The sequence below is a fragment of the Dermacentor variabilis genome, unplaced genomic scaffold, assembly GCF_050947875.1.
Source record: "Dermacentor variabilis isolate Ectoservices unplaced genomic scaffold, ASM5094787v1 scaffold_13, whole genome shotgun sequence".
Classification (NCBI taxonomy): Eukaryota; Metazoa; Arthropoda; class Arachnida; order Ixodida; family Ixodidae; genus Dermacentor; species Dermacentor variabilis.
In genome coordinates, this window is record NW_027460291.1 from 45,155,343 (window position 1) to 45,177,976 (window position 22,634).

The window sequence follows — 22,634 nt, forward strand, 5'->3', positions numbered from 1 at the left end:
GTCGGAACAAGGTCTCCAGTTCCTTTGGCGGCGTCCTCCGTCTCGACGACGTCCATAACGTGCTCTGCAGCAACGTCACTCGCTGCTGGTCCTGTCACGGCTGCGTACTATTTGACGCAGTCAGCGTCAACGTGGCTGAAACGCCTGCCCCTGGAACAGCGGGTTACTTTACAATCACGGCGGACGTGTCCCGTGCATTGGCAGTGCAGGCACTGCATGTGCCTCCAGGGAACGACCAAACAATGCTAGCTCTCCGCCGACGCGCACCTGATGAGGCAGGTCTTCCAATTTTACGCCGCTCTTCAGCTTCAGGAGCACGATCCAGCTAGTAGAGGTCTTGTCTCCCATGACTTGGACGCGCCATCGCTCTCGGATCACCTCTTCCGCCCAGCCGAAGGTTGCGAACGCTGTCCAGTTGTCCTCATCGGAGACGCCGTACAGCAGCCAGTGAAGCCAAAGCTTCACCTGCTGGTCCTGCGGGTCAACAATGACGCACCGTCGTCCCTTCACTTGCATTTCCTTCATGGAAAGCAGGCGTTTTGGGGCAGTCGCATCATTGAGGGTTACCGCCAGACGTGGTCAATCTGGTACGCCTCTATGCATACCACGTCAGGCAGCAGGCCCTTCGGCAACAGGGCGTCCCTGAAGTCTTCGACCTTGTAGGGTCTCGCACGTACAACCCCATGTAAAAACACTGTGTTGATACCTACTCTTCCTTACGGCAGTTGCGGCAAAATAAACGGATACTCCTTGTCTTCGTCGGGAAGCCTGTTTCCGCGACCAAAAGTGGCCGCACTCGCTACCGCGGAAGAGGCCATGACCCTACGATCCCAACAGCTGGACTGCCGCATGCAGAATGACACCACGGGAACCGAGCCCGGGTTGGGTTATTTCTCTCCCCCTTTTGTTCTGTGTATACGCGATCGCAAAGAAAACGAAACTGTAATACACTGTTGCCGCCCAGGGATCGAACCGGGGACCTTGCGCGTGTGAGGCGCACGTGATAACCACTAAACCACGAGAACCGAGCTCGGAGTGGGATAATTCTCTGCCTCTTTTCTTCAGCGTTTAAGCGATCGCAAAGAAAAAAGTGTAATGCACTGTTCCCGCCCGGGTTTGAACCGGGGGCCTTGCGCATGTAAGGCGCACGTGATAGCCACTACACCAAGAAAACCTTTTTTTTTCTTTATTGCCGATAATCAGCAGTGCATCGGAAGGGCAACATAAGGAACATGTATACGCAGACAGATGAACTTCTCATCCGTTAAGAAAAATTAATAATAAAAGCCGGCTGTTATATGTGAGCTGGCGTTGTTTAAAATTCTTTAAGATTAGCCAGGGGTTCTATCCTGGCCATCCAACGCGGAGGACAATCATGTGTAGCAAGCACATCAAGGAAACCTGTCATTTGTTCTCGAAAGAAAACACGGCTGGTCTTGCATCGGGATCGCAATAGAAGCCTGCTATGCGGGCTCGCCATATACACTAGAGGCCAGTTAACATTATCTGATCGAAAAGTGTTCCGTCCTCGTCATCTATCGGTAGATACCTTATGCCATGTGGATCAACAGGAAACTTTCTTTATTGTTTGCTGTAGAACATCGCAAAAGAAAACTCCCGCCCAACAGTGTAAAAAAACATGGTATATTGTCTCTGGCTGTTTGCATATGAAGCAATGAGAGCCCCATGGCATGTAAAAGCCCCTTTCTTCTAAAAAAATTGCAAATGATAGTGTACCTGTGTGTAGTTTGAAAAAGAAAGTTTTTATACCAGGCGGTACCTGCATTTTTTAACGCGTTTCAAAACACTCTGGTCTGGGCCTCTACTTTATATAGTTCGCTACCGAGGTGGGGGAAAAAGGTTGTCCAATAGATCATTGCGCAGCCTTTTTCTTGTGACCGTAAACAAATATTCTTTGGAAAACCGTACATCAAAGAATCGAACAATCAGCACAATTTATATAATACAGCACAGATCATATAATAAACTCTGGTAACAAATGCGCAAATCTAACCTTCCAAACTGATTGAAGGAATCATTGTTCCTGAAGAAAAAGAACCGTCCAACTAATTGCCTCACAAACAGATGGGACAGCCCTAACCCTCCATCTTTCACTCATCTGAACAGATTGTTGCGGCTGCATCTCTCCCATCCAGATCCCCACACAAACACGGCAAAGACTCTGTGCAATTTCTGTACATTGGCTCTGTTACAAAAAATGAATTGCATAACGTGCCATAGCTTAGCTACGAAAAACAAGTTGCAGACAGTAGCCCTGGCAAATACTGAAAGGTGTTCGGCTTTCCACGCCTCAGCCTTCTCTTTAACCCTTTTAAGCTCGCACTGGCAGTATTCGTTGCTCTGTTTATAAGCTTCAAGTGGTACACCCAAGTACTTTGCTGGCGTTGTCGACCACGTGACATTTGCAAAGTAGCGGGGTGTTAAGCCACTCTCTATGCCAAATACCGTGGCACTTGATCCAGTTTACTCTACTTCCAGTGATTTCACTAAAATGTTTGACAGCATTTATCGCTTGCAAAACGCTCTGCTTGTCTTTGCAACACTCGGCTACGTCATCAGCATAGGCCAGGAGGTTAACTTCTGATGCTTGCATCGTAAACCCATGAATACATTTGTTCTCAATCGCTGCCAAACACAGAATCTCTAGATAAATACAGAACAGGAGTGGGCTGGCTGGCCAGCCCTGACGCACGGAACGTTGAATGCTGATGGGGGCCCCCAGTGACTTGCTAATTATAAGCTTAGTACTGCCGTTCCGGTACGGCATGACCACCCCATCAGTAATTATGGTCCCGACATTTATATGCTTTAGAATGGCAATTAAAATACCATGAGCAACACAGTCAAAAACTTTCTCCAAATCAAGTTGGAGAATTGCAACTCGCTACCTTAAGGCGTGACAACATTCTAGATTTGATCTCATTATGTGTATGTTAGTGCTAATGGTACGTGCCTTGATGCCCCATGTTTGGGGCCTGCCTACTATGGTTCCCATTACTTATTGTAACCTGCCAGCGATTGTCTTCGTGAATACTTTGTTATCATTGTTGGTAAGTGATGCTGGTCTGTACGATGTTACATGTTTTAGTTTCGTAGGCACGTCGGTCTTAGGGATGAGCACAGTGTGTGCTTTCCCGGAAGAATATGGCAATGCGTTTACTTCACACGCTTCGTTAAAGACGTCAGCGAGAAGAGGCGACAAGTCTGATTTAAACTGTTTATAAAATGCGGCGCAAAGGCCATCCGGACCAGGCGATTTTTCATTTTTTTAAATTACCAATTGCCTTTTCCACTTCATCTGCTGATATCAGTGCCTCTAGTCTGTTCTTCGTGTCGTCGCTGAGTTGCGGCATGCGTCCCAAAAACGTGGCTCTAAAGGCACCTACGTCAACAGCACTCGATGCAAACAGCTGTTGAAAATGCTGGTAAAACACTTGTGCTATGTCCTCACAGTCGCTTATTTCGCTACTTCAAGTACATCTATGTGGTTACGCCGTGCATGTCTCTTTCCAGGACCGAGCGCGCGTTTAGTTGGAGCCTCATCTGCTGTCAATGCCTCAGCCCTTGCGCGTATAATTACTCCCCGATATCGCTCTTCATCGCATATCTTCAATTTCGATTTGATGCTACGCAGATCGTCTTTGTATGCGCCCGGTTGGCTGCACTTAAAGGATGTTAATTTTTCCAGCACCGCCCTTAGTTCTTTCCCTTTAGCTCTTTTTTCGTACTTTATTTTTCAGTTGCGATCGATGGAGGCTAATTCAATTCGTTGTTTAAGATTTTCCCGTCTTTCGGTCACTCGCACCACGTTGTTATTTTCCACTTCTTTCAGATATTTCTGTACATTACTTAGAAAAAGCTTGTCATTTAACAATTTGGAATTCATTTTCCACATCTCCCACGTGACAGTGTGGTGTTTTGCTTTGCGTCCAACATACGTCTTCACGAAACAGTGATCAGGGAATGGAAGAGGCGCGACACCGTAGCTGTTACACAGTGGTATTACGTCTAGTGACACGTACAGTCTATCTAGACGAGCGTGACTATTGCCGTGGAAGTGTGTGTAATGAACCTCGCGTGTTCCCACCAGACAGTCAGCCACGTCGTCTAGGTCGAACTCGGCTAATAATTCAGTAAGGACATGGCACCTTTTCTCATTTGTTCTCCTGCCTGTCCTGTCCCGATCTCGGAGTACACAAATAAAATCCCCCAGAATTATCACTTGTCTGTTCATGCGAATCTGCATCCTCAAGGATTTAAAAAAGCTAGTGCGCTTTTCACAAACATTGGGTGCATATACACACAAAACACGCCACGAATCATCACCAACAATAAAGTCAGCATACATTAATCTGTCTGAAGGGCACGAATAATAATTTTCATTAGATAGCCCGGGCAGTTCCCTGATAAATAAAATAACGCCCGCCGATGCTCCATTTGCATGGCTCACTACCGCGTAATACAAAGAGGTAAACCTTAGCACCATGCCCCGGGTCTCCTCCTGCCATTCGACCTTGGTCTCCTGCACGGCCAGAACATCGAGGTCTTGGTCCACCATCATCCGGTACACTGTGCTTTGTTTACGCTTGGCGGCCGGACCTCTTACGTTTAGCGTGCCTAAGCTAAGCGTAGGTTTGGTTGCCATTGCTAATACGGGAAAGTGAGATAGGCTCGGAGCACGGTGCCAACCACAACGTCTAGCCATCCCCTAGACGCCTTCGGGGCCGTCCGGTGGTCTGGTGTGGTCCGCAGACGGCTGTCCCTTCCTGTCCCGAGGAATGTTTGGAGTGAGCTTGAAGCTGGTCCTTCTCGTCATAGTTGTCTTTGCAGGCGGCCCGTCGGCGTGATTCTTTGCAGCTGTTTTCCCGTCGGTAGCGTCTAGCGGCCTCTTAAAGGTAGCCTCGCCGCTCGTATCCATAGGGACGCTGCTTAGGGGCGGATCCCCACCTTTTGTCCCGCATGCGGCTTCATCAACTACTAGGCAGTTTTCCTTGCTTTTCTCACGCTCTTCGTCAGGACCCATTGTCGTCCCATCGTTCTTTTCGGGGGTAAAAAATCCACCTTCCGTATCGTTCGCTGCCTCCGGTGCCAAATCCGCATTGTTGGCGCTCTCCTTGTCACCAGCCCCCTTGGCAGCGTCCTCGGCTTCAGCAGCGACTACCTCGTTCGCTGGTGGACCCATGGATGCAGCGTAGGTGCGTATGCATTGATCTTCTGAGTACCCAAAGTTCCGACATCGAGCGCAATGCGGCACCTTGCACTCGCGACGGACGTGTCCGACACCCTTGCATCGTAGGTATTGCATCGGCCGTCCAGGCGCTGCGACATGGGCCAGTTCACCGGCAACTCGGATTTGGTACGGGAGGTCATCGACTTTCATCCCGCTCTTCAACTTCAGCAGAACGGTCCGAGATGTTGGGTCCTTGTCGCCTACTCCTCTGACCCGCCATCGTTCTCTCATCAAAGACGCGGACTAAAAGAACAACATGTACGACGGACAAGGCGCTACTTCCAATGAAATGTTTTTTTTGAAGAAACAGGACTTTAAATAGATGCAACCAAGAACGGCCCATCGTGACATCACGACCTCCCTATCTTATTAGAAAAGCTATCTCTTTTTCGGTAAGCGTCACTGAAGGGCAACTAATGTACGTGCCATCGGCCTTTGCAATGTAAAAAGCTTCTAATATCTCCCGTTCAAGTCTATCTCTAGACCGTGCCAGAAACCTGGTGTCGCAAAGATACGGAGGGAAATTGTACGGAGGGCAACTTTCATTAAAACACCGTCCGGTTTGACCGATATAAACCTGTTGGCAACTTAGGGGTATCTCATATACGACATTACTTTTGCAAGCAGTGTACTGCGCTGCATGCTTCTTAGAGCATGGTTCGGGTTTTGCTTTTGTAATCATAGGGCATATCTTGGCCAGCTTACATGGTGCACTGAAGAGAAGATTGATACTGTGCCTTTGTGCCACCTTCTTGAGGTTGTGGGACACCCTGTGCCAATAAGGAATCACATGTAATCTCTTCCTATCAAATGGCTTATCAAATATGAGATACCCCTAATTTGCCAACAGATTTATATCGGTCAAACCGGACGGTGTTTTAATGAAAAGGCGCGTGAGCACAATTGGGCCGTAAAAACAATGCGGGGGGCCATCTGGCAGAACACTGTAAACGTCACAATTGCCGTCCGTATCTTCGCGACACCAGGTTTCTGGCGCGGTCTAGAGATAGACTAGAACGCGAGATATTAGAAGCTTTTTACATTGCAAAGGCCGAGGGCACGTGTATTAGTTGCCCTTCAGTGACGCTTACCGAAAAAGAGAGAGCTTTTCTAATGAGATAGGGAAGTCGTGATGTCACGATGGGCCATTCTTGGTTGCATCTATTTAAAGTCTTGTTTCTTCAAAAAAACATTTAGTTGGAAGTAGCGCCTTGTCCGTCGTACATGTTCTTTTATTCCGCGTCTTCGCAGCGCTGTTTTCATCAAGTATGCAAAACCAACTCGCCCACATCAAGCTTCTGCTTCTCTCATCACTTCCACGGCCTTGCCAAAGGCCGCCAGCGCTGCCTTTATAACTTCGTCAGCCACCCAATACAGCAGCCAATGAAGGCGGAGGCTTACCTATTGGTCTTGAGGGTCGACGATTACGCAGCGACGCCCCTTCACGTTGAGCTCTTTCAACGCCAGCATCCTTTTCGTTGTCTCGTCACTCGAGAAGGTGACTGCCCAAACGTGGTTGATCTGGTAGGCTCCTAGGGCCACGACCTCCGGCAGCAATCCAGTCGGGGCGAGAGCATCTCGAAAGTCTTCGACCCTATAGGGCCTCGCTCGCACGTTGCCATGCAAAAAGCGGTGTCTTTCACGACAGATCCCCTGGGCAGTGGTGGCAAAATAAACTGGCAGCTCGCATCCTCGTTATCGTCGATAAGCCTGTTACCGCCGCCAGTACCCGCGCCTTCGGAGCCCACGATTCACACTTCCGTACAGCTCGGCTGCCAGAAGCAGAATCTACACGAAGAGAAACGAGCACGCAGTAGGTTAATTGTCTCCTCTTTTCTTCAGCGTAGACGCGACCGCAAAGAAAACAAAAGTGTAATGCACTGTTCCCGCCCGGGTTTGAACCGGGGGCCTTGCGCATGTAAGATGCACGTGATAATCACTACACAACGAGAACCGAGCACGGAGTGGGTTAATTCTCTCCCTCTTTTCTTCAGCGTATACGTGATCGCAAAGAAAAAAGTTTAAGGCACTGTTCCCGACCGGGTTTGAACCGGGGGCCTTGCGCATGTGAGGCGCACGTGATAACCACTACACCACGAGAACCAACCATGGGGTGGGTTAATTCTCTCCCTCTTTTATTCTGCGTATTCGCGGTCGCGAAGAAAACAAAAGTGTAATGCACTGTTCCCGCCCGGGAACGAAGCGGGGGCCTTGCACGTGTAAGGCGCATGTGATAACCACTACACCACGAGAACCGAGCACGGAGTTGGTTAATTCTCTCCCTCTTTTGTTCTGCGTATTCGCGATCGCAAAGAAAATAAAAGTGTCATGCACTGTTCCCGCCCGGGTTTGAACCGGGGCATTGCGCGTGTAAGGCGCATGTGATAACCACTACACCAAGAGAACTTTTTTTTTTCTTTATTGCCAGAACATTCACGTGGCAAACACAAAGGATATCATCTTAGTAATTGAAGTAAGTGATACATAAATATACACAAACACACTTTCATGTTTGTGCGCATGCATATTGTGCGCTCAGACACATTGTAGTTGGCCATGTCACGTTTAAAATTCCTTTAATATAGCGAGGGGCTCAATCTTCGCCAGCCAATCCGGAGGACAGTCTTGATCTTTAATAACATCAATGAACTTGGAAATAGCTTCCCAGAAGAGCAGCTTCCCAGAAGAAACCAGCCATTCGAGCCCGCAATAAACAGTGGAGGCCCATTAACATAATTAAGTCCAAAGGCATCCCGTCCTCATTTTCTGCCGACAAATATGTAATGCCTAATGGACTTAAAGGCAATTCTTTCTGTAGTCTTCTATGAAGAACGTCCCAAAAGAAAACCCCTGCCAGCAATGGTCAGTAGTTTCGAGTTGTTTACAAATAAGGCAGTTTGCTCTCCAAGGTAAATAAAAAAAACCTCTCTTATAAGAAGGCCCGTACCGGCAAAGTTCCGGTATGTAGCTTAAAGAAAAAGGATTTAGCGCTTGGTTGCACCTGCATTTTCTTAACACGCTTTAACAGGTGTTTCCCAGTCCTCCACTGTTTACGGCTCTGTACATTGGAGCCGGTACAATCACGTCAACTCCATCCGTGTACAATTTCTTCCGCGACACCGAAAAGAGGTAATCATTAGAAAAACGTACGGGCATAAAACGGACACTGTCAACGACTTTCCTTAGGTACCCTCGAAGAGCACCAGGCATACTTAAATTGCACACCACGTACATCGGCAGATGCTTGCTCAGTCGTAACTGGCACATTGTGCGCAGAAAGGGGTCACGCACTTCTCGAAAAAAAGCAAACCGGTTGACTAGCTGTTTTACAAAATGATGTGACAGGCTTAGGCCCCCGTCCTTCACTCTCCTAAACAAGTTCGTACGGCTGCACCTCTCCCATTCTGATGCCCCAATGAACACAGCAACAACTCTGTGGATCCTTTGCACATATAAACGAATGCAACATGAAATTTGCATCATGTACGATATTTTGCTTGTTAAAACCAAGTTACATACCGTGGCTCTCGCAAACATCGAGAGATGAGCACCGTTCGAATTTGTTATTTTTTCTTTGAGTCTTTTGGTCTCTTCGAGCCAGTAATGTTTGAGCGGAACGCCCAAGTATTTAGCAGGCGATTTGATCCATCTAATGTTTGCGAACGTTTCTGTTGTTGACAGCCATTCACCATTCCAAAAACCGAGACACCTTGCTCCAATTTCCAAAGCTCCCTTTGTGTTTCCAAAATGTTTAACAATGGTTGTTACTTCTGTGATGCTTTCTTTAGTTGTGCAGCACACCGCTACATCGTCTGCATATGCTAGAACTTTCACTTCGGCTTCCATGAGTTTGAAGCCCTTTATGATACTGTTTTAATTATTCCCAAACAAAAGCTTTCTAGATAGATGTCAAACAAAAGCGGGCTGAGAGGACACCCCTGGCGCACGGAACGCTCTATTTTAATGAGGGCCCCCAGTGTCTTATTAATAATCAGCCGTGTAGAGCAGTTCCGGTACGCCAGAGCTACCCCATCAGCGATGTTTGATCCTGCGTTCAAGTGCTCAAGAACTAATATCAAAATTTCTTGTGGGGCAAAATCAAAGGCTTTTTCTAAATCTATCTGCAAAATGGCAACGGCCGATTGAAAATCGTCACAGCATTCCAAAACGCCTTTCATCGTAGGTACAGTACATTTGTTGCGATAGTGCGTCCCTTTATACCGCATGTCTGGTGTGGTCCTACAAGATCCTTAATGATTGACTGTAATCGGCTTGCAAGAACTGTCATTAAGACTTTGTAATCCGTGTTGATCAATGAAATGGGTCTGTATGCCGTGACTAGCCTGAAAATTGCTTTTTGATTAGCCTTAGGAATAAGGGCAGTATGGGCTTCAGAGAATGACGGTGGTAATGTGTTGGTAGCAAAAGCTTCGTCAAACAGCGCTTTAAACAAAGGCACCAGCTCGTTCTTGAACGCTTTATAAAAGGCCGCGCCAAGACAATTCGGACCGGGCGACTTATTAGGGCTCGGGTTATCTATAGCACTTTCTATTTCAGCATGCGTAATGGGTGCTTCTAGAAGTCTCTTCGTTTCGGCTGATAGTTGCGGCATACGAGAAAGATAGTTTGCGCTGTACGCTTCGATATCGACCGGCTGGTATGCAAAGAGCCGCTTGTAATGCCGGTGAAAAGCACGTGCGATGCTCTCCTGGTCATTCAGTTCTTCGTCATTCTCTTCAATCGCTTCTATTCCGTTTCGCCACGCACGCGTCTTCTCGATACCTAGCGCCCATTTCGTGGGCGTATCCCCCCCCCCCGGCCCATCCTTCTACTCTGGCTCGAAGGAGCGCCCCGCGATAGCGGTTCTCCTCGAATCGCTCCAGCTGTAGCTTTGTCTTAAGTAGGTCTTCTTTAAAAAGACCTGGCACTTTGCTTTCCAGCGCAGTTACTTTCCGTAATGTTTCTTTCAGTCCGTTCTCTCTCACCTTTTGTTGGTATTTTAAGACGCTGCTTCTTCGATGGACTTTATTTTAAAGCTTTGTTTTAGTAATTCCCAATCTACACCTATCTGCTTATTATCATTAAAACTTCTTTCTGGGCAAGTTGATGCATACTTGACATAAAAATTGTTGCAGCGCAAACACATGCAACCACAAAGTATGAAGGATGTTAGTATCCCTCGCCTTTTGCTAGTGTCTTTCTTGTTTTTTCTGCGCCTGATTCCGTTGACTGCTGGCACGTTCGTTCATCGATGCGCAATGTCATTTTCCCCGATTGTATCACCCCCTTCCCCCTTCACTTCTGCCATGCCCCTTATATAAGGTATCGGTCTTCTGTCAATAAAATTTAGTTGACAGTCAGCGCTTGTGTCCCGTCCTTCATACTTTGTGGTTGCATGTGTTTGCGCTGTAACAATTTTTATGTCAAGACTGCTTATTATCGTCCAGTTTAATATCGTTTATTGCTTCTGACACGAATTGGATAAAGTGCTCGTCACGTAATAGCGTTGCGTTAAGTTTCCACAGATCCCAGTTAAAACTGTTACATCTTTTTTCACCCACATTGCATTTCACTAAGCAATGGTCCGAGAAAGAAGCGGGTAGTACAGTGCAAATGTTACATGCAGGTATGATTTGAAGGGACACGTAAATCCTGTCTAGCCGAGCATGGCTAGAACCCTGAAAATGCGTGTACTGTACCTCGCGTTCCCCTTCTAGACATTCGGCAACGTCGGCAATATCATGCTCGTCTATCAGTTCTTTCAACAATACGGTGCTCTTGTCGTTCCGTCTCTTTTTTGTCGCTCTATCCCTCCCACTCAGTACGCAATTGAAATCCCCTAGCAAAACCTGTTCTTTCATAACATTTAGATGCTTCGTAAGCTCCGAAAAGAAATTGGCTTGGTCTTTATCAGTGTTCGGTGCATAAATACAAATGACCCGCCAGTCACGCTCGCGCAACGAAAAATCGCATCACACAATCCTACCCGACACACATGAAAAATGATTTTGTATCACAAGGCCTTGCAACTTTTTAAGAAAAACGATGCAGCCAGCGGATGTTCCAACGGCATGGCTAACAACAAAAAAATACTTAGAAGTGAAACGAAGCACGATGCTTGCGCTTTCCTCCAACCCTTGCACTTTAGTCTCTTGTACTGCCAATACGTCAAGGTCCTGGTCCACCAAGAGTCGATAGACCTGACTCTGCTTTTTCTTGGCAGCCAGTCCTCGCACATTAAGTGTGGCGAAACTAAAAGGCTGGTTGGAAGCCATCGTTCACTAATGGTGTCAGAGGGGAACCCGAAGCATGGTGCTTACCTTTAACGTCTAGCACTCCGCTAGAGGTCACCGTACTTGTTCGGTTGCCTGGTATCGTTTGGTTGCGGCGCCGGTTTGTCTCCGACCCACCTCCCTGCCCCGATGTTGGGCATTGGCTTGTAGCCGGTACGTCTCCCCAGAGGCGCCTTTGCGGGCAGTCCGTCCTTCTTGCTTGCCTCATGGCTGCCTTTGAGTTCTTCTTCCTTTTCCAGCGGTCGCTTGACGGCGGCGCCAGCGACCGATGTATTGGTGGCCCCGTCAACTGCCTGGTCTTTGCAGTCGGTCGGTGAGGCGCCCACAGCAACTTGAGGAAGATAATCCCCTTTCTCAACGTCTTTGTCGTTGCCGGTGTTGTGGAAGATTTATTCGCGGTTGAGGGGGCCCGTGTGTCTCCTCCGCAGCAGGTGCCACTGTAGTGGTCGTCACCTGCAGATTGGCCACGTCTCCTGTACCTCTGGTAGCATCCTCAGCTTCAGCCATATTCATGGCTTTCTCTGCTGTGTTATCACCCTTAGGCTGACCTACCGCGTCGGCGTAAGAGCGCTTGCACTTGGCGTCAACATGCCCGAAACGTCGGCACAGAGAACAACCGGGCACTTTACAGTCGCGACCTACGTGACCGTTTCCCTCGCAGCGCAAACACAGCATCGGCCGGGCAGGGGCGACGACGAGGGCCAGCTCACCGGCGACCCGGATCTGATGGGGCAGGTCATCCACGGTTCAATTGAAGTTCAATAGCACGGACCTCGTCGTGGATCCTTTTTCACTGACGCCTTCGACGCGCCAGCGCTCCCAGCTGACCTCCAGCGCCTTGCCGAAGGCCGCAGTGCAGCCGTAACTTTACTATCCGGTCCTGGGGATCGATGATGAGGCAGCGCCGCCCCTTCTCCTTGCAAGCCTGCGGCCTCTTTGTTCCATCAGCGCCACACATGGTGACCGCCCAGACATGATTTATCTGATACGCCCCCAGCGCAACGAATTTAGGCAGCAGTCCGGTAGGGCGCAGGGCGTCTCGAAAATCTTCAACATTAAAAGGCCTGGCGCGGATGTCGCCGTGTAAAAACACGGTGTTCAACGCGACACGACCCGTAGGCAGCTGCGGCAAAAGAATCTGATAGTCGCTATCGTCGTTCTTGTTCAGCCTGTTTCCGCGGGCAACGCCCGCCTGAGCCACTCCATAGAAGCACATGATTGCACGTCCGTTCGCCGTGGTGACCGGAAACGGAATGACACCATGAGAACCGAGCACGCAGTGGGTTATTTCTTTCCCTATTTTCTTCTGCGTATACGCGATCGCAAAGAAAACAAAAGTGTAATGCACTGTTCCCGCCCGGGATCGAAGCGGGGGCCTTGCGCCTGTAAGGCGCACGTGATAACCACTACACCACGATAACCTTTCTTTTATTTATTGCCGGTCTTCGACATTGTACAGAGCACATAATACAGAACAAAATTACAATACACAATTAACTACAAAATATTTTGAACAGACATACATGCCATCAGTCCTCTAAGGACTGGCGTTGTCTAATTAAAATTATTTCAGTGCTGTCAGAGGTTCTACCCTCGACAGCCATTCGGGTACACATTCTTGTATTTTCTTTATTTCAATGAAACTAGACATGGTTTCTTGGAAATAAGTACGCGCAGGCCTAGCGCCCGGGTCGCAGTAGTACCCAAACATCCTTGCACGCCGTAAACTATGAAGGCATTTGAGCATTACTAGGTCGACGGGAACCCCGTCGTTATTCCTTACCGCCAAGTACCTGATCCTATGCGGATTTAACGATAACACCTTCTTCATTGTTCTTTCTAGGACATCCCAGAAGAACACCCCGGCCCAGCAATGGAAAAGGACAAGGCCTATTGTTTCAGGTTGCTTGCAAATCAAGCAGTGCGAGCCCCAGGGTACAAGGAAGCCACGTTCTTCCATGAAAAAAAGTATATTATGGGGTTTTACGTGCCAAAACCACTTTCTGATTATGAGGCACGCCGTAGTGGAGGAATCCTGAAATTTTGACCCCCTGGGATTCTTTAACGTGCACCTAAATCGAAGACACGGGTGTTTTCGCATTTCGCCCCCAACGAAATGTGACCCCAGTGGCCGGGATTCGATCCCGCGACCTCGTGCTCAGTAGCCCAACACCATAGACACTGAGCAACCACGGTTTTTTTTCTTTATTGCCTGATCTCTTTTACAGGTCGTGGAAACACAGAAACATGAATGATAAAAGGAAACACTTGGACCAACTCTTGATCCGGTGTGTTCACATTAAAATTTCTTCAAGTTACACAATTCGTCCAAGAGAGGTAGCCAGTCAGGAGGCTCTGGTTGCGCTTTATACAGTTCGCGTATATAATCCATGTTTACAATGAAATTTTCCCTGACAGGACGTGCGTGAAGGTCGGCGTTGCGGACCGCCATTCTAGTCTGCCAGATGCTGTGCAGTGCTATCAGCATGAACATGTCGTACGGGCCGCCGTCTTCATTGTCCACACTCAGAAAACGAATGCCATAACTCATGATGGGTAGGTCCTTTTTTCAATGTGCGCTGCAGAATGTCCCAATGGAAAACGGCGTCCCAGCAGTAAAGAAATACGTGTTCTACCATTTTGGGCGTCTTACAAAGTATACAGTTTGTCGTCCATGGAACGTAGAGTCCCTTATCAGCTAACCATTGCTTTACTGGGAGCGTCCCAGAATGAAGTTTAAAGAATTTTTGTTCCCGGTTTTACGTTCATCTTTTTAACCCTTCTTAGCACGTCCTCTCATAGACCGAGATTGAATAAAGATCTGTACCTCGGTGTTGGTAACAAACAGTCGACAAGTTCATTGTAAAGTGTTTTCCGTTTTACAGAGGACAAATACTCTAGTGAGAAGCGTACTTTCAAAAATTGAAAAGAACGCACTACTTCACGCAAGAATCCAGTCACATAATGGTACATATGGTTATTCGACGACACAACGAATTCCGGAATGTGTGAGCAGTCTTAATTTTATTACAGTTTACAAAAAGCCATTTCTTTGGTCGCGGAGAAAAATAAAACCAGACACAACTTGCCTAATAAATAAGTGATACAAATACAATCCACCGTTTCGGGCTGGTAAGAATAAAATTGAGCGACTTGTTCGTTCCCAGGTGGATTTCCACACAAACACGGCGAAAATCCTGTGAAATTTCTGCACATTCACCCGCGACATACAAAGGACTTGGAACACATACCATATTTTCGCTATTAAAAACAGGTTGTATACAGACACCCGTGCAAAAATAGAGAGCTCCCGCCCATCCCAGGCGTTTGTTTTTTGCCTGATTGTTTCTGCTGCGTCCTTCCAGTACTCGTTGTCACGATAAACCTCCAGTGGCACCCCTGGGTACTTCAGAGGGCAGGTTTCCCATCTTACATTTACTTACACATCAGGCTTCATATCCCAATTACCATACCAAAAAGCAGTTGTTTTATCCCAGTTAATCATGCTACCTGTCATGGAACAAAAATGTTTGGCTGTATGAACAACTTCACATATGCTCTGCCTATCTTGACAGAGTACGGCCACATCGTCAGCATATGCAAGAATCTTTACTTCAGTACTCTATAATCTAAATCCGTGCACGTTTGAATTTTGGATAATTGATAAGCAAAAAGGATCTAGGTATATGGCAAAAAGTAAGGCTGAGGCCGGGCATCCTTGTCTGATAGAACTGAGTATGTCAATTTCTTCACTCAGCGTCCTATTAACTACCAGGCGTGTTACACACTGCGAGTACGCCATCTTTATTCCATCCAGAAAAACATTTCCAACTTGCACATGTTCTAACACGTTGAACAACACTTCATGGGAGACACGGTCAAAAGCTTTCTGAAAGTCTAACTGCATCATTGCTATTCGGTCTCCAAAGTCATCGCAAATCTCTAGGACACTTCTTACTACGTGTATATTTGTCGTAATGCTACAACCTCTTATGCCATATGTCTGGTGCGTTCCTACAATGTTTTGAACGACATTCTGCATTCTTTTGGCCAACACCTTCATGAAAATTTTGTGATCCGTGCTCCAGAGGCTAATGTGGCGATATGACGTCACAGACCGAAGTTTGATGTCATCGTCCGATTTGGGGATTAAAACAGTCTGCGCTTCAGTGAAAGACCATGGTAGCTTCTTTTTATACCCCCCTTCGATAACTTCGAACAGCGCGCTGGCAATCTCTTATTTAAACATTTTATAGAATTCTGCTCCGATTCCATCTGGGCCAGGTGTCTTTCCAGTGCTTAAGTCATCAATAGCTTTTTTAATCTCCTGTATACTGATAGGGGCCTCCAAACTTTTTTTTAGTTTCATCGTCAAACTTGGGCACTAAAGAAAGGAAATCTTCACTAAATCCACTCGCCATCCAAGCAAATCGCGATAGTGTTCAACAAACGCGTTCATTATCTGACTTCTTTCTTTCGTCAGTCTGCCATTGTACATTATTTCCTTAACTTCTTTTCTTTGTGCATATTGCTTTTCATCACTTAGTGCCCGCTTTGTCGGTGTTTCGCCCATCCAAAGCCGTTCTATTCTTGACCTAATAATAGCACCTCTGTACTTTTCTTTATCTAAAAGTTCCAGCTTGTTTTTGCTATTTTTGATTTCTTCAGTGAAAGAGCCCGGTTTCACACTCTCTTCCTTTAAAAGTGCTTGCAGTTGCGACTGCAATTTCTTGTCGTCTTGTTTCTTCTCAATATTTAAGGATAGTCGTACGTCCTATAGCACTCAATTTAATATCTTGTTTAAAAGCTTCCCACCTCGTTTCCCAGTCGTCTTCTCCAACTTCATACAGCATCGTTAACGCTTCACGTACTTTTCTAGAAAAATTGTTATCTTTCTTGATGCTATTATTCAATTTCCAGAGATGCCAGTTGGACTTAAGCATCTTTTCCTTTGTCCCAAGTGTGAATTTTACCAAACAGTGGTCGCTAAAAGACACTGGTATAACAACGTATTCGTCACAACACATCACAAGATCAAGTGGGATGTAGGCTCTATCTAAACGCGCGTGACTTTGCCCCTGAAAATGCGTGAACTCAACCCCGCCGTTAGGCATGCAGAGGACCACATCTTCTAGTCCATTCTCTGCAATCGATTCCGTCAAAAACATTGCGCTTTAAACGCGCAAATTTACACGTTTGGAGCGGTCCTCAATCGCGCACACACAGTTGAAGTCACCAATTAATATCGCATATCTACTACAATCAAGGAAACCACCAATCTCTTCAAAGAATGCTTTTCTTTCGTTGTCACAATTTGGGGCATGCAAGCAAATCACGCGCCATTCAAAATTCATTAACGAAAAGTCACAAACCACGAAGCGTTCGCTCTCACTGCTTCTTGTACTTGTCTCAACTATGCCCATCGATCTTTTTATAAAAATTGCACACCCTCCCGATAAGCCATCGGAATGTGACACACAAACATTATACGTTGTACGGAAAGGCACAACCGTTCGATCAGTTTCGTTCTCCCTGTGTACTTTTGTTTCTTGCACGGCGATAACGTCTAAATCATGTTCCGCAAATAGCCTACTTAATTGGTATTGGCGTCTTCCAGACGAAAGCCCGCGCACATTTAGAGTGCGGGCTCTAATTAAATAAAGGATGCGCTCACCAAACAGTCTGTGCCCCGATATTGGGGTACAAACTCGGTGCGTTAGCCGTGTTGTCAAGTGTGCAGCATAGCCGCCCTCTTTTCCCTTTTGGCTTTGGGGTGGGCCGCAGCCGGCGAATGGTTAACGCTTTCGTCGGCGTTTCACTGCTGTTGGCGTCTTTAGCTGTGCACCAGCGTCGTCTCATGGTCTCTTTCCCAGCGCACTGCTGTCTTGTGCTTCACGGCAATCCATGGCATCCACTTCGGCACTCTTGTGGTGAAATCCCGCTGTGTCTTTATTTCCACCTGTTTTGTTGGCACCACCCTCGATGAATTCGGAGCCCTGTATCTGGGCTTTTGCGTCTGCTGAAATTTCTACGTGTACAGTGGCTGACAAATTTTCCGCGGTAGTATTTTTCGATTGCTTACTTCCTTTGGTGCTGGTGCCTTGTACTCCTGATGTTGTTGCAGAATGCAGACATTCTTCTGCTTCCGCTTCGTCCATGGTGAGCTCTGATTTCTCCGTGCTCAATATGGCCATGGCAGTTGCCGCATACGTCCTCGAGGAGTTTTCTACGGCGTGTCCAAAGCGTTTGCAGACGTTTCACCGCGGCACGCGGCAGTCCTTTCTTATGTGGCCAATCTGTTGGCAGCGCAAGCACCTTGGCGCTCTTCCGGGCGCTACGACAAGGGCTAGCTCAGCTCCGACGCGCAGCTGATGTGGTATATCATCCAACGTAACGTCACCCTTCAGTCGCACCACAACTGTGCGTGTAATGGTGTTCTGTTGACTGTAGCCGTCAAGGCTCCATTTATCCAGTCCTATTTCCACGACGGTTCCGTAGGGGCTCAGGGCGTTTCGCACGCCTTCTTCGCGTACATGGCAGAGCAGCCAGTGAAACTTCAGACGGACGTCGCGGTGGCTTGGATCAATTACGATACATCTCCGACCCTTGACCGTCAATTCCGGTTCGGCCAAAAACTTCTTCGCGCCTTCAGCAGTTTTGCAGGTAACCGCCTACACATGATTCATTTGATAGGCGCCGAGCGCAAGAACCTTGGTGGGCGGAACACGTTGAAACAGTGGCTCACGAAAATCTTCTGCGCGATATGGTCTATCTTTTACATGAGCATGTAGAAAAACGGTATTTTGAACAACGTACCCAGTTGGCAGTGGGGGCAACATGATTCCACAATCCTGCGACATTTCATTCCTGGTACCGCGGCTATGGTGGGCCGCTACATCCGCTCAGACGGAGCTCATATCAGCCACGTCCGTACACTACGGTGGCCGGAAGTCAACTCCTGAGCAACCACTGCGGTCGTTCTTCCATAAATGTAAGAATGTCTACATTCAAATAATGAATGAATGAATAAATGAATGAACGAATAATGAATGAATGTCAAATAAGAATGTCTTTACCCCAGTAGGCACCTCCACATTTTTCACTCGTTTAAGGTCATCCAGTCCTGATCCTGCACTGTATAGCGCTCTGTACAATGGCACTCGAAATACAATGTCGCAAACATCTTTATATAATGTTTTCCTTTTAACGTCACATAAATACTCAAAAGAAAAACGCACATAAAGAAAGCGCACGCTATCTGCAACTTCTTTAATATAGCCACGAAGCGTTCTGGGCATACTATCTGTACTAACAGTAAGTGCCGGCAAAGCGCCTCTCAACCTGAGCTGGCATACAGTACGCAGAAATGGATCACGCACATTCCGAAAGAACAAAAATTTCTTGACAAGCAGTCGTACAAAAACATGCGCCAAGCCGAGCCCCCCTTGCTTCGCGTGCCTGATCACATTGGTTCGGCTACACCTTTCCCAGGTAGAGCCCCAGATAAAAATCGCGAACACACTGTGCAACCTTTGCACGTTTACCCTTGAACAGTACAACGTTTCCATGACGTACCAAAGCTTTGTAATTAAGAAAACATGTTACACACAGTTAACTTTGCGAAAACGGACGGGTTGATGCCTTTCCACCTGTCTGCTTTTTCTTTGATTAAAAGACTAGCGCAAAATAACAGGGACACAGACGGAGGAATCGACAGGACTGTGTCCCTGTTATTTGCGCTAGTCTTTTAATCAATGCTGTCACACTAACTAGCACAGCTTTCTGCCTTGACTGCTTTTTCTCTTGTTTCTTTTGCTTGGTTCGTCCAGTATTTGTCGCTATTTTTGAAACTGTCCATGGAAACACCTAGATACTCGGTCGGGGTTTTCATCCAGCTCACATTTGCAAAATTGTCCTGGGCCGAAGACCACTCTCTGTGCCAGAAACCGAGGGACTTCCCCCAATTCACTCTACTACCCGTCACATCACAATAATTTTTCACTCCCCTTATTGTTTCCGTCACACTTTCTTTGCTTGTACAACACACCGCGATGTCATCTGCAAATGCCAAGAGCTTGATTTGTGTGGCTGCCAAGCTATACCCGCGTATTTGGTCATTCTCAGTTGTTGCCAAACACATAGTTTCTGTGTAAATGCCAAACAAAAGAGGACTGGGAGGGCAGCCCTGAGGCACAGAACGCATGACGTTAATGGGGGCCCCCAATTATTTATTCACAATTAAGCGTGTTGTGCAGCTCTGGTACGCCAACGCCACTCCCTCAGTGATGATGGAACCAACATTAACGTAATCCAAAATGGCAAACAAAAGATCATGAGAGACAGAATCAAACGCTTTCTCGAGGTCGAGCTGGAGCACCACGACTCCGCCCGAGATGACGTGACAGCATTCCAGCACGCACCGCATCGTGTGAATATTCGAAAAAATTGACCTTCCTTTGATACCACACGTTGTTGCGTACTCTAGGGTAGCGTATCGTACTGCTGCCGAGTTGTAGCGGCGCCTACCTATCGAAGCTCGACCGACGTTACTTATTGAGTAGCGTGGCGTTGTCGGCGGGCTGCAGGCGTCCGGTAGACCACGGCGACCAAGCAATAGCGAGACGATTTCTAGTGCGAAACTTGCACGGTTTATTCAAAGGTAGATGAAAGAAAATGAGAAGAGCATGAAGTGATCAAAAGTAAATTTCGGAGCCCCTAAATAGGCTCTCTACTGCGTTGGCGGGATCTTGCTTCCGTCGACGTCTAGTGACCGGCACAGAAAGAGGGCCCCTCCTTCTCTGGTTATACCGAGCCTGCTGCAAAGTGGAGATCGTGCCGCCTCCTGGAATTGTACACGCGTGTCCGTCTCTTCTGCGCGTTGCGGGTTAGTGGAAGTTCTCTAGTGTGTTCGAGGAAAGGGTCTCTCTAAACACACACATACACACACAAAAGAGGCCTGTACACTGCGGCGCGTCCGCCTGACCGACAGACACTCGAAATGGTCATGGCGAATTAGGAAGTCATGCTTCATTTAGACGAGGCCTGGTGGAAGAAGGTCGCGTGAGAGAAAGTTCTTTCTGCATGTGGAGCCGGACGCCAACCATCGCAGCAGAAGTCAAGCCTCATTTCGACGAGACAGGATGAGATGGTCGGTTGAAATTCCTTTCCGCACGTGGTGCCAGACGCCAACCCTAACAGCACCTCCGGCGGGGTAGGAAGATCCCGACGTGTAGGGGCCAGCAGCCGCTGTGCGAGGAATCGGCGTCTTAGTAGCAGAATTCCCCTTAGAGGTTACGAACCCTTAGTTCGTAGCTGGTACATTCCTGGGAGTGGTCATCAGTCCTCGTGGCGCTCTTGTAACTTTTCTCCCTGGTCCGGTCCGGTCAAATTGCTCTTGCAAGCAGGTCTCGCAACTTTTCGTCTTCTGCGTGGGCAAGCAATCACCCCAGAACAGTGCCGGGCCCACAATCACAAAGCAGCGAGCACAAGGCCACCCTCCTCCAAGACACACCAGGCTTTAAAAAAAAGAAAACTCGCTACACCTTTCTCATTCCTTACGCGCGTCTCTCCCCCCTGAACACTAAAAACAGCCATTTCTTGAAAGCTTTAAGACATGCTTATTAAAATCAGCTAACAATCGGCTACACTTCAAAAAAAAAACGTATGAACGAACGTACAAATGCCATGGCAACCCGGGAGCGCATGAAGCTTTTCGTTACTCTAGGGGCAACGACTCAAACCTTCGGCGTTGCCGTTAAGCTTACCCTTCTTGTAGTGAATATCGAAGCTGTACTGTTGAAGAGACAAGCTCCAGCACAAAAGACGACAGTTTTTCGTAGTCATGGGCTGCAGCCATGTGAGGGGACAGTGGTCAGTCTCTATGGTGAATCTTAAACCAGGGATATAGCAAGCTTGCTTTTGCACCGCCCATACTACGCAGGCGCATTCCTTTTCTGATGCACTGTATGCTTCCTCACGAACTGAAAGCTTTCTACTGGCGTACAGGGGAGGGTGTTCGTTCTCGTCATCTTTCCTTTGAGAGAGCACCACCCCCATAACCCTGTCGCTGGGATCACACTGAAGAATGAATGGCTTAGAGTAGTCGGGCGCGTTCAACACTGGCTGACTCGTTAGTGCGTTCTTCAGCATACTAAAAGCCTTTTCTTTTGCGTCATCCCACTTTACCGTTTGTGGTTCTGGTTTTCTGAGAGCAGCCGTCAAAGAGCTCGCAATCTCGGAATACCGCGGGATAAATCTTTGGTAGTAACCTGCCAAGCCAATGAATGATCTGATGTCTCGCTTGGTGCGTGGTAGCGGGAAGCTGTCTATTGCGGTCAGTTTAACCTCGGAAGGCCGACGATGACCTCGTCCTATTACATGACCTAGATAAGCTACCTCTGCGCGCCCTAATTGGCATTTGGCAGCCTTAACAGTTAAGTTGGCCTCTCGTAGACGACACAGCATGGTTCGCAGCTGTTGCATATGGTCCGCCCAGGATGAAGAAAAGATTGCTATGTCAATGAGATACGGAAGTGCAAAGTCCTCCATTCCTCGCAGCACCTGGTCGATAAGAGAAGAGAAGAGAAGCAATGCGGCACATTCTTCAATCCAAAGCTCAGGACTTTCGGACGAAAGGTTCCTATCGGGCAAATAAACGCCGCAAGCCTGCTTGCCCTCTCGGTCAACGGAACCTGCCAATACCATCTGACTAAATCGAGCGTAGAGATGAAATTAGCACTGCTCACTTTCTCAAGCCTTTCCTCGATATGGGATATTGGATAAGTCCAGTCCTTCGTGATTAAATTGAGCCCGCGGTAGTCGATACATGGTCGCGGTTCTTTTCCTGAGGGCTCAACCAAGACAGGAGGCGAGGTATAATCACTGTCTGCTGGCTTGATTAGACCTAGCTCTAACATCTTGTTTATTTCAGCGGCGATGACTTCACGCTGACGAGGTGAAACGCGATAACCTTTCGAACGAACTGGGTCCGGCGAGGTTAATTCAATATCGTGAACGATCGCAGTGGTCCTGCCCGGTGTGTCTGAAAATACGTCTTTAAATTCAAATACGAGTTCGCTCAGTTCGGCCCT

The 22,634-nt window shown here is 47.6% G+C and overlaps 5 non-coding genes across 5 annotated transcripts; all 5 read right to left on the reverse strand.

Annotated features, from left to right (window-relative positions):
- Nucleotides 1-1,101: 1,101 nt before the first annotated feature.
- TRNAV-UAC (transfer RNA valine (anticodon UAC)) lies at nucleotides 1,102-1,174 on the reverse strand. Its single transcript has one exon. It is a non-coding gene; the product is annotated as a tRNA-Val (tRNA).
- Nucleotides 1,175-7,281: 6,107 nt separating this feature from the next.
- TRNAV-CAC (transfer RNA valine (anticodon CAC)) lies at nucleotides 7,282-7,354 on the reverse strand. Its single transcript has one exon. It is a non-coding gene; the product is annotated as a tRNA-Val (tRNA).
- A 79-nt stretch (nucleotides 7,355-7,433) lies between these two features.
- TRNAV-UAC (transfer RNA valine (anticodon UAC)) lies at nucleotides 7,434-7,506 on the reverse strand. Its single transcript has one exon. It is a non-coding gene; the product is annotated as a tRNA-Val (tRNA).
- Nucleotides 7,507-7,585: 79 nt separating this feature from the next.
- TRNAV-UAC (transfer RNA valine (anticodon UAC)) lies at nucleotides 7,586-7,657 on the reverse strand. The gene has a single exon. It is a non-coding gene; the product is annotated as a tRNA-Val (tRNA).
- A 5,235-nt stretch (nucleotides 7,658-12,892) lies between these two features.
- TRNAV-UAC (transfer RNA valine (anticodon UAC)) lies at nucleotides 12,893-12,965 on the reverse strand. Its single transcript has one exon. It is a non-coding gene; the product is annotated as a tRNA-Val (tRNA).
- Nucleotides 12,966-22,634: the final 9,669 nt, after the last annotated feature.